The sequence below is a fragment of the Ornithodoros turicata genome, unplaced genomic scaffold (genome assembly GCF_037126465.1).
Source record: "Ornithodoros turicata isolate Travis unplaced genomic scaffold, ASM3712646v1 Chromosome169, whole genome shotgun sequence".
NCBI classification, from domain to species: domain Eukaryota; kingdom Metazoa; phylum Arthropoda; class Arachnida; order Ixodida; family Argasidae; genus Ornithodoros; species Ornithodoros turicata.
Genome location: NW_026999325.1, coordinates 278,151 through 288,844, shown reverse-complemented (window position 1 = coordinate 288,844; position 10,694 = coordinate 278,151). Strand labels below are relative to the sequence as shown.

General features: G+C 42.4%; 1 long non-coding RNA gene across 1 annotated transcript; it reads right to left on the bottom strand.

Moving 5' to 3' along the window:
• Positions 1–2,226: 2,226 nt before the first annotated feature.
• On the bottom strand, positions 2,227–2,877 carry LOC135372738 (uncharacterized). The gene is made up of 2 exons (XR_010416094.1): positions 2,821–2,877; positions 2,227–2,486 (listed from the first exon to the last, which is right to left on the bottom strand). It is a non-coding gene; the product is annotated as an uncharacterized LOC135372738 (long non-coding RNA).
• Between the last annotated feature and the right edge of the window lie 7,817 nt (positions 2,878–10,694).

Here is a 10,694-nt window from a genome sequence, read left to right as displayed (position 1 = left end):
GTGTTGTATTTGTTGTGTTACGTTTCCTTTTGTGATGCGGCAGACTGTGAGTCAACCTACGTGACCCCTGGTCAATTCACAGTGCCTACACTGGACGTAGCCGCCAGAGCCCTCAGGGTAGTTCGGATAGAAGCCAGCATGAGACAGAGTCATACAAGGTTGTAATAAGAAACTTTACTGTGAGCATGGGTAACCCTCGGGGGCGGACATCGCAACGCCAGCAACCACGCAACCCAGAGCCAGATGCAAGAACCCGGGGGAGCACACCAGCAGCCAGAACCTGGTAGAGCAGACCCGCAGCCAGAACCAGGAACCCAGGACCAGGTGGACGTTCAAACCCAGAGCCAGGCGGTAGGACCCCCAAGACGATGCCGACCGTCAGCCAGGAATGCTTCGCTTCCAGAACCCAATCGCCCGTGCACCCTCGTCCGTGCCCGTTACGTCACACCTTCTACGTTTTTTCCCGGGCTTCTTCCTTTTCTCAGGTGTGCCCACAACCATCACACCTTTGTCGTCCGTCAGCGTGTTGCTTCCCGTGTTTCTCCCATTTCCTTTCTGCTCGGGAGTGCGGAATGCCAGGGAATGTTTGGCACGTTTGTTTATGTAACTACCTTAATATGCTTGGGTATAAACATTATGCTTTGCACAGGAAGTTTAGATATGACTGGTTATGACACGAAATGCCGAACGGCACTAAAGCACTTCCAAAGGACTAGAATGATATGTGATATAAAGGCTATATGACGGTAAAAACATACCGACTAGAAATATGTGCACTGGGGAAATAAATGGCGGTAAAGACAGTTCAAAATGACTAGAGGTAGAGTGAATAAGTCATAAAAAGGCTAAGTAGCAAGGTCTTGTGGTGAAAGTTCCAACATCAAAGTATCACAAGTCCAGTTGCAACAGCAAGTTTGAAGCAGTCAAGCAGGTAAGTGGGCAGAGTGTATTACTGGTTGTTGAATATGATCAACCTTGACAATTTCTTTCGCAGCTGAGGCCTGGCTGTCACCTTCTCTGTATATTCTTTGGCAAGATGGTACAGTCCGATACTGCTGTAGCACTGGGAAACTTCTTTGATCAGACGGATCACATTGTTTTCATTTGGGCTGCATTCAAACATGTGTTGTGCCAAGCTTAAGCAGCGAGAATAAAGAGTAGACATTCGAGGTTGAAAAATTATTTATTGTCTCTAAGTAAAGTAAACATGCTGGAATGCACCAAAGAGACATGTGGCTGGTGTGTTTGTATGTCCCACTAATACGAGTTTGTACGTTAGTCAACATGTTCATGCAATACTTTTTTCTTTATATGCTTTTGCCCGTCTTAGTATTGTCTTATCCAATATGGAGTGGCGTTTAACTGCATATGAATGCATAATTCAGGAGTGTTTTCATATATTGGACTAGCTGCAGCTTTAAGGTGCTCTTCGTGCAGTACTGATTCCAATTATCAACCATCGCTTGGAACTCTTAACTAGGGAACATGATTCTAGAGGCTAGATTTTCATGCAAAAATACACACTTTCAACCAGAGTTCGAGGTAACTCGTTACTGTAACTAAGTTCCTTTTCTTGGTAACTATATAACTTAACTCGCAACTTTTGCGCCGTGTTAATTTTCAGAGGAACTCCTTTTTCAGGTAACTTTGCCAAAGTAACTTAAGCTACGTTCCAAGTTACTAATTTGCTTTTCACTCACGTCCACTTATTTCCTTGCTTTCTTTACGGTTCTTCCACAGCATTTTATGTCATAAAACATGATGTCCAGTCAATGACGGTATTCTGTTCAGGAAGTAAGAACTGCTGCTATTGAAATGAAGCTGAACCATCGTGTGCAGACAGGGAATAAGATGTAACACGTTCGAATTGTTGGACATAAACGAAAACTCAACGCAGGCAACTCAGGGTTGAACTCAGCTGCACCTGTGTAGTGTTATTTTGTGTCCGAAGTAACTTGGGAGCAACTCGTTCTTTTAAGTAACTCTAACGTTTCAAGCTACGTTTCGGGCTGAATAACTTAGTTGCATTTTTCACACGGTAACTTTGTAACGAGTTCCTTTTGACGGGCAACTTCTCGATCTATGCTTTCAACTCTGCATGCTTTTTGTACACTACATAAAGTAAGATACTTTTGCCCCAGTGAGTTTGTTGCGTATTTTAAATGCATGCAAGTGAATTCCTAGAGGTACATATTTTGAGCAAGATAAATGAGTTTTTCATGCATGTGTGTTCAACTAGCTTTTAGTGGATATAAATCTGGCCTCTACATATGTCGCATGCATTATTACTTTCTGGAGGTGTTCTGGGAAGTCGAACTTGTTGGGCACAGCGTCAGGCCTCAGTCGAACGGTTTGGCCCGTTCTGTCGAAGCATTTGTTTTTAAAATGTTTGCTGCAGACCAGTGATGTCGTCGACGGCGTCCAGTCCTTTCGCCTGACATTTACCGCACACTTTGTTTAAATGTTCTGGGCGGCCGTGAGGGAACCTGCATTGAACAATTTATGCCATAAATTACGGAAGGGATGACAAGGCTAATCCAAGCAAGCAATCGTCGATACCGTGACCAACAAACTGAGCCGTAGATATCACAGCTGACAAGCGCACTTCAACGCTTGCTGATTGCCGAGACCGTACCCGTGAACTGCAGGAAGGCTAGACTATCACAATGACTCTATGCAGATAACGTACGGCTTAAAGTTTAACGCTTAGATCTTGAGATACGATTCACAAAGTGCCGCGCACATGTATCAACAGCAACGTTTTGTCACTCCGCTCGTGGACTAATAAATCACATTTATTTGTAAAACCATGTCACTTACTTGTGAAATGTCGTCCCCGGTGCCTTGCCAGTACGGTCAGCACACCCATAACCACAGCAGGCGGGCATCACACCACAAAAGTGCTATGCAAAGGCGCATGCACATAATGCAGCTGAGTGGCGGACGGCAATGTTTTGAGCTTCCCAAGATGGCGGCCGGCGACCGTACGGTTGCACCCTCAATCCGCTATCCAGCCTATTACTATAGAGATCAGTGGTGTCGAATCACTGATCTCGATTGTAAAAGGCTGGATCGCGGATAGGGAGCGCGAGCGTGAAGAAACCGGCCGCCATCTTACGGTGCTCACAACAGTCGCCGCAGCGATCATGGCAACTTCTTGCGATTACGGTCGTACCAACCGTACTGGCAAGGTTACAGGGCCTAAATTTATACAGGTGAGTCACTCTTTATCGAGGAATAAATAGGCGTTCATTCTGTATATTTAGTTGACCATTATGAAGTGTTTTTTTGCCCAAAACGAGCACTGGATGCAGGTTGCTTGATCGCTCTTCCGACGTTCAATCGAGCACACTTGCATTTTACCCGGCGGCAAATAGAGTTTGAGTGCATAATATGCTTGAAAGAACACGTTACACTACACAGGTAGTGTTGTCATCAATATATGTGCGAGCACTCGAGCGCTTTTTTGCATGCATTGCTAGCATGGTACACGGTGTTCTCTGCGGAAGCAAGTGCCACATTCATTTCTTTGAATTACCTTCGCGCACAAGTTCGGTATTACGTCATAATGAGACCACGATTGTCACCTTTTTTCATGTATTGGTATTGTTTTGTGCATTGGTTTGATTTGTGACAAAGAATCCTACGTAACGGTGGTGTGGCGCGACTTGAATAACGCCTTTGTCCGAGCTGTATCGTCAGCTTGTTACGATAGTAATAATTTGTAGCGTGTCGTGCTATTTGAAGCAGTTTTTAAGGCAAAAGTGGTCTCTCAATACAGGTTTCGTCATGAGGGCTACCCAGTGAATAATCTGTGTAGTGTGATACGGCTGGGTGAACAGGTAAGTATCACGTTCCTCATCCACTGGTTTCTACTTTACAGGAAGGAACAATCTCAGTGCACGCACTGTGGTTAGCCTCTCTCAGTTTTGCATATTTTCTTACATGTTCACATCAGAAACACACCTTACACTTTAGGCTCCTTCACCCAGCAATATAATAATTAGAGATTATAATTCTTTTTAGAAGAGTTCCCCGTATTCTTTTTAGAATAAGTTTTTCATCTTTTTAATTTTTAGAAGATACAGGGATTGTAAACCATGTTTTAAACTGATGTTTTAACATTTGTCCAATGCATTTATTAAACAACATATTCATTTTTAACTGGTTGCACCCAAACCAATGTTCTGATGTATTATTTCGTTTGTTGTCGATGCACCATAAAAATTGGAATAATCATCATCAATGCAGGTTACTTCACAGCTGCCTCGACATACTCAAGAAATGGGTGCAGAACCTGCGTAATGCCCACAAACTTTGATTACCACAGCACCTCCAGAAAGTATGTGTCACATGGGATTTTTAAATGTATTCACAGTATATAATACCTTGTATTAACTGTTGTAGATCTAAGCCGTCTCTACAGTACACTCTCAGAAATTAAAACCGTGAGAACCGTGATAATTGTTTCAGTTAATAGGCATGCACATATAGGCTATAAGAAGAAAATTATTTCTTGAGAATGCACTTCTCTGGCTACTGGTGTTGTTTACATCTACTGTTGATCACATTCATTTATCACATATTATATTCTTATATATATTATTATATTAACACATATTTGATCACATTAAATTCAAAATTCATCATATATAAGAAAATACCAGGAGGGAAGTTGCTATTCATTGCTCATTCTAACCTAACATTGAGTGCTACAATTTTAGAGAGAGTACCTGTCTATTGTCGTTCCTAAAATATATATTGTCATTGTAGCAAGGTCATAAAACAATAAATGTAGTCTTTTGTGACCTCCCTGCACGTTCATTGTATCCTGAAACGCATAAGTGCAAGAAATAACTTGAATAAACTTGATGTTGTATAAACTTGATATAAAATGTTGAATAATATAATGTATGATATAAAATGTTGAATAAACTTGAACTTGTATATTCTCTTTACTCACCATCAGTGACCTTCTTTACAAAAGCATATCGTGTTAGATTTTTTTTTTGTTTACGTTTCACAGACGGGGTACACGAGGGCCAAAATGACAAAATCACAACTGTTTCAAGCTGCAATTATCCTGTTGGAGACCATACGTGTGTAGTGCAAGAAGGCCCTTGCACATCAAAATGTAAGATGGGAGTCACAGTTAATGCAAAGTGGTTCCTATGAGAGACTTCGATGCTGAACAAAATTGTGCAAACTGCGGAAGGTGCCATAGAAGATATTCAGAAAGCGTGTCTGGTCTCACAACGGTGCTACGACGTTCTCTTTTAGATGACGATGATACTCATTGGAGTTTCAGATGTGCAGCTGCATTTTTTCGAACGTGCTCCACATAACAACCATGACAAAGTCAGCACTGGATAGCAGGCCCCCGTTCCTAAGCAGCTTTGCTCACGCTGCAGTTGTATTCAGCAAAAGCATGTGAGTACTCGAGACGGACATTCAGTTTGGCACAACCGCGCCTGCAAATAATCAGAACAAATGAAGGAAGAAACAAACAAACATAGAAGGGCTGTACTTCAAAAAGAGGTAAATCTTGTGTCTCAAGGAGGCGTTACCACTTTTAAGTAACTTAATTGATTAAGCTTACATCACTACCTGATTAACTGTCCTAACGAGCGTGTTCTAATTGCGTGAAGCAATTAAATCACGCTCACAACGTATTTGGGCTGCTTCGGTGTGTCCATATTTGCGAGGCAAAGCACCGCAGTCGTTCACTAAAAGACACTTTCTGCGGCGGTGCTTGATATAAATCATACGAAACCGATACACGGCTAAAACAACGGCTGTGATTCTACAGAACGATCTCTTTCTGCCATGCGAATATATCCTTTCCCGGACCGTTCTTTATGGAACAATTTTTGTCCAGAACGCGGCACGGGATATTACATACATGGTGGTTGTTAACCTCACATCGTTTCTTGTTGAAATATTGGCTGGGAAACGTACTGTAGTACAATCCCCAGCGCTGCACTGCCGTGACGGTCTAGTTTCGGAATGCAAAACATAACGTAATTAAGAATCGAACGACAGGACACCTGTGAAACACTGTTAGGATACATCAGTATACTGGCACCTTACAAAATTGTGTGATGACAAACAACGATCAACGCCTGCAGCGCAATAAATACTCACAATCTCCGTTGCCTCCCATTGTTTTCTATGGGCGCACACTGCGTTTTAGGGCCTCCCAACATGGCGGCCCGAATGCACGCCTCTCCCCCACGAGCCCCTCTCCCATGCGCGATCCAGCCTTTATACATAGAGATCAGTGTGTCGAATAGTAGGTTTATTGTGGCGCCGCCGCAGTCATGTACGGAATGAAGAAAGTAATATATGACAGCATCGGCTACGCTATTTTTTACGTCAGCTGAAAAGAGACAATCCTGGCTGGAAACGTTCGTCCTAAAGCGTCGTCCAAAAACCACGTGCAAAAACGAAACTGTTGTATTTCCGATCTAGAGGGAAACACAGGAGGGCGTAATGTGTCGAATAGTAGGTTTATTGTGGCGCCGCCGCAGTCATGTACGGAATGAAGAAAGTAATATATGACAGCATCGGCTACGCTATTTTTTACGTCAGCTGAAAAGAGACAATCCTAGCTGGAAACGTTCGTCCTAAAGCGTCGTCCAAAAACCACGTGCAAAAACGAAACTGTTGTATTTCCGATCTAGAGGGAAACACAGGAGGGCGTAATGTGTCGAATAGTAGGTTTAGTGTGGCGCCGCCGCAGTCATGTACGGAATGAAGAAAGTAATATATGACAGCATCGGCTACGCTATTTTTTACGTCAGCTGAAAAGAGACAATCCTGGCTGGAAACGTTCGTCTTAAAGCGTCGTCCAAAAACCACGTGCAAAAACGAAACTGTTGTATTTCCGATCTAGAGGGAAACACAGGAGGGCGTAATGTGTCGAATAGTAGGTTTATTGTGGCGCCGCCGCAGTCAGGTACGGAATGAAGAAAGTAATATATGACAGCATCGGCTACGCTATTTTTTACGTCAGCTGAAAAGAGACAATCCTGGCTGGAAACGTTCGTCCTAAAGCGTCGTCCAAAAACCACGTGCAAAAACGAAACTGTTGTATTTCCGATCTAGAGGGAAACACAGGAGGGCGTAATGTGTCGAATAGTAGGTTTATTGTGGCGCCGCCGCAGTCATGTACGGAATGAAGAAAGTAATATATGACAGCATCGGCTACGCTATTTTTTACGTCAGCTGAAAAGAGACAATCCTGGCTGGAAACGTTCGTCCTAAAGCGTCGTCCAAAAACCACGTGCAAAAACGAAACTGTTGTATTTCCGATCTAGAGGGAAACACAGGAGGGCGTAATGTGTCGAATAGTGGGCTTATTGTGGCGCTGCCGCAGTCATGTACGGAATGAAGAAAGTAATATATGACAGCATCGGCTACGCTATTTTTTACGTCAGCTGAAAAGAGACAATCCTGGCTGGAAACGTTCGTCCTAAAGCGTCGTCCAAAAACCACGTGCAAAAACGAAACTGTTGTATTTCCGATCTAGAGGGAAACACAGGAGGGCGTAATGTGTCGAATAGTGGGCTTATTGTGGCGCCGCCGCAGTCATGTACGGAATGAAGAAAGTAATATATGACAGCATCGGCTACGCTATTTTTTACGTCAGCTGAAAAGAGACAATCCTAGCTGGAAACGTTCGTCCTAAAGCGTCGTCCAAAAACCACGTGCAAAAACGAAACTGTTGTATTTCCGATCTAGAGGGAAACACAGGAGGGCGTAATGTGTCGAATAGTAGGTTTAGTGTGGCGCCGCCGCAGTCATGTACGGAATGAAGAAAGTAATATATGACAGCATCGGCTACGCTATTTTTTACGTCAGCTGAAAAGAGACAATCCTGGCTGGAAACGTTCGTCCTAAAGCGTCGTCCAAAAACCACGTGCAAAAACGAAACTGTTGTATTTCCGATCTAGAGGGAAACACAGGAGGGCGTAATGTGTCGAATAGTAGGTTTATTGTGGCGCCGCCGCAGTCATGTACGGAATGAAGAAAGTAATATATGACAGCATCGGCTACGCTATTTTTTACGTCAGCTGAAAAGAGACAATCCTGGCTGGAAACGTTCGCCCTAAAGCGTCGTCCAAAAACCACGTGCAAAAACGAAACTGTTGTATTTCCGATCTAGAGGGAAACACAGGAGGGCGTAATGTGTCGAATAGTAGGTTTATTGTGGCGCCGCCGCAGTCAGGTACGGAATGAAGAAAGTAATATATGACAGCATCGGCTACGCTATTTTTTACGTCAGCTGAAAAGAGACAATCCTGGCTGGAAACGTTCGTCCTAAAGCGTCGTCCAAAAACCACGTGCAAAAACGAAACTGTTGTATTTCCGATCTAGAGGGAAACACAGGAGGGCGTAATGTGTCGAATAGTAGGTTTATTGTGGCGCCGCCGCAGTCATGTACGGAATGAAGAAAGTAATATATGACAGCATCGGCTACGCTATTTTTTACGTCAGCTGAAAAGAGACAATCCTGGCTGGAAACGTTCGTCCTAAAGCGTCGTCCAAAAACCACGTGCAAAAACGAAACTGTTGTATTTCCGATCCACTGATCTCTATGATAAAGGCTGGATCGCGTATGGGAGAGGGGCTCGTGGGAGAGAGGTACGCATTCGGGCCGCCATGTTGGTGGGCCCTAAAACGCTGTGTGTGCCCATTGGAAACAATGGGAGGCAACAGAGATTGTGAGTATTTATTGCGCTACAGGCGTTGATCATTGTTTGTCGTCACGTGATTTTGTAAGGTGCCAGTATACTGATGTATCCTAACAGTGTTTCGCAGGTGCCCTGCTTTTCGATTCTTAATAACGTTATGTTTTGCATTCCGAAACTAGACTGTCACTGCAGTGCAGCGCTGGGAATTGTACTACAGCACGTTTCCCAGCCAATATTTCAATAAGAAACGATGTGAGGTTAACAACAACCATGTATATAATATCCTGTGCTGCGTTCTGGACAAAAAATTTTCCGTCACGAACGGTCCGGGAAAAGATATACTCGCATGACAGAAAGATATCGTTCTGTAGACTCTCAGCCGTTGTTTTAGCCGTGTATGCGTTTAGTATGATTTATATCAAGCATCGCCTTAGAAAGAGTCTTTTAGTAAACGACAGCGGTGCTTTGCCTCGCAAATATGGACACACCGAAGCAGCCCAAATAATTACTTCACGCAATTAGATCACACTCGTTAGGACAGTTAATTAGGTAGTGATGTAAGCTTAATCAATTAAGTTACTTAGAAAGTGGTAACACCTCCTTGAGACACAGGACTTATGTCTTTTTGAAGTACAGCCCTTCCATGTTTGTTTGTTTCTTCCTTTATTTGTTCTGATTATTTGCAGGCGCGGTTGTGCCAAACTGAATGTCCTTCTCCAGCACTCACATGCTTTTGTTGAATACAACTGTAGCGTGAGAAAAGCTGCTTGGGGACGGGGTCCTGCTATCCAGTGCTGACTTTGTCATGCTTATTATGTGGAGCATGTTCCAAAAAATGCAGCTCCACGTATGGTCTTCAAATTGCAACATGACTATTTGGAGCTTGAAACAGTTGTGATTTTGTCATTTTGGCCCTCGTGTACCCAGTCTGTGAAACGCAAACAAAAAATGTCTAACACGATATGCTTTTGTAATGAAGATCACTGATGATGAGTAAAGAATATACGAGTTCAAGTTTATTCAATATTTTATATCATTCATTTTATGTCAAGTTTATTCAAGTTCAAGATTTATTTCTTGCACTTATGCGTTTCACGATACAATGAACGTGCAGGGAGGTCACAAAAGACTACATTTACTGTTTTGTGACCTTGCTACAATGGCAATATATATTTTAGGAATGACAATGGTCAGGTACGCTCTCTCAATTTTAGGTTGGAATGAGCAATGAATAGCAACTTCCCTCCCGATATTTTCTCATATATGCTAAATTTTAAATTTAATGTGATCCAATATGTGATAATAATGATAATATATAAGAATATAATATGTGATAAATGAATGTGATCAACAGTAGATGTAAACAACATGAGTAGCCAGAGAAGTGCATTCTCAATAAATAATTTTCTTCTTATAGCGTATATGTGCATGCCTATTAAATGAAACAATTATCACAGTTCCCTGACAAGTTTTAATTTCTGAGAGTGTACTGTAGGGCTGCTTAGATCTACAACAGTTCATACAAGGTATTATATACTGTGAATGCTTTTAAAAATCCCATGTGACACATATGCCTTTACTTTCTGGAGGTGCTGTGGTAGTCAAGGTTTGTGGGCATTACGCAGGTTCTGCACCCATTTCTTGAGTATGTCGAGGCAGCAGCTGTGAAGTAACCTGCATTGATGATGATTATTCCAATTTTTATGGTGCACCGACAACAAAGGAAATAATACATCAGAACATTGGTTTGGGTGCAACCAGTTAAAAATGAATATGTTGTTTAATAAATGCATTGGACAAATGTTAAAACATCAGTTTAAAACATGGTTTACAATCCCTGTATCTTCTAATAATTAAAAAGATTAAAAACTATTCTATAAAGAATATGGGGAACTCTTCTAAAAAGAATTATAATCTCTAATTATTATATTGCTGGGTGAAGGAGCCTAAAGTGTAAGGTGTGATTCTGATGTGAACATGTAAGAAAATATGCAAAAC